The following is a 1395-nucleotide window of genomic DNA, read 5'->3' as shown; positions in this document are numbered from 1 at the left end:
TGATTACTGTGTCGGGCTGAAACTAGCAAAAAACACTTGTGTCTCTCCTGGCGCCGCACTGCGTCGGGTGTATGATAGGGCCCAAAGTCTTTCAGATAAAGTCTGCCTTTTGTTAATGGCTTTTAAAATCTATTTTAAAATGTCCAAAATTTTAATTTTTTTTTGATTATACAAGCTTTTCTTTTTTAATTATAGGTTACAAAAAGTGCAAGATTAACAGATATATAAGCACACAAAGATCACTGATGAGGAGTAAATGGATCTATGTGGCTATCCTGGGGATAGCATGCATGATGCTTGGAGTCAATGGGAACAATACAACAAGCAGTAGCAACTCTACAGGCAGCTGGATATCTTCTAACATGACCACCAACCTGACCCAGACTCTACCACCCAACATGACCACCAACCTGACCCAGACGCACCCACCCAGCATGACCACCAACCTAAACCAGGTCGGTCCCTTCAACATAACCACAAATTTGACTCAAACAGGACCTCCCAACATAACCCCGAACCTAACCCAGACGGGCCCTCTTAACATGACCACAAACCCGAACCCGATCAGCCATTTTAACATGACCACAAACCCGATTCAGATAGGACCTCTCAACATGACCACAAACCCAACCCAGATGGGTCCTCTCAACATGACCACCAGCCTTATCCAGACAGGCCCTCTTAATATTACTACAAACCCATCCCAGATGGGCCCTCTCAACATGACCACAAACCAGAACCAAATGAGCCCTTTTAACATGACCACAAACCCAAACCAAATGAGCCCTTTTAACATGACCACAAACCCGACCCAGGTGGGCCCTCTCAACATGACCACCAACCTGACCCAAACACGCCCTCCCAACATGACCACAAACCATAGCCAGATGAGCCTTCTCAACATGACCACAGCTCCAAATCAGATGGTCCCTTTTAATATTACCACAAACCCAACCCAGTTGGGCCCTCTTAACATGACCACCAACCTGACCCCCAACCTGACCCAAACACAGCCTCCCAACATGACCACCAACCTGACCCAGACGCACCCACCCAGCATGACCACCAACCTAAACCAGGTCGGTCCCTTCAACATAACCACAAATTTGACTCAAAGCGGACCTCCCAACATAACCCCGAACCTTACCCAGACGGGCCCTCTTAACATGACCACAATCTCGAACCCTATCAGCCATTTTAACATGACCACAAACCCGATTCAGATAGGACCTCTCAACATGACCACAAACCCAACCCAGATGGGTCCTCTCAACATGACCACCAGCCTTATCCAGACAGGCCCTCTTAATATTACTACAAACCCATCCCAGATGGGCCCTCTCAACATGACCACAAACCCAAACCATATGAACCCTTTTCACATGACCACAAACC

At 47.2% G+C, this 1395-nt stretch overlaps 1 long non-coding RNA gene across 1 annotated transcript in view; it reads right to left on the bottom strand.

The window, feature by feature from the left end:
• Positions 1–848: 848 nt before the first annotated feature.
• Positions 849–1395, bottom strand: part of LOC107571093 (uncharacterized) — an 8434-nt gene continuing 7887 nt past the window's right edge. Inside the window, exon 4 of the long non-coding RNA XR_001607134.1 lies at positions 849–1034. This is a non-coding gene — a long non-coding RNA (uncharacterized lncRNA). The remainder of the gene's footprint in view (positions 1035–1395) is intronic.

Source organism: Sinocyclocheilus grahami, unplaced genomic scaffold (genome assembly GCF_001515645.1).
Source record: "Sinocyclocheilus grahami isolate Dianchi unplaced genomic scaffold, SAMN03320097.WGS_v1.1 scaffold1547.1, whole genome shotgun sequence".
Lineage (NCBI taxonomy): Eukaryota > Metazoa > Chordata > Actinopteri > Cypriniformes > Cyprinidae > Sinocyclocheilus > Sinocyclocheilus grahami.
Note: the sequence above shows the minus strand (reverse complement) of the source record. Positions and strands in the feature narration are given on the sequence as shown.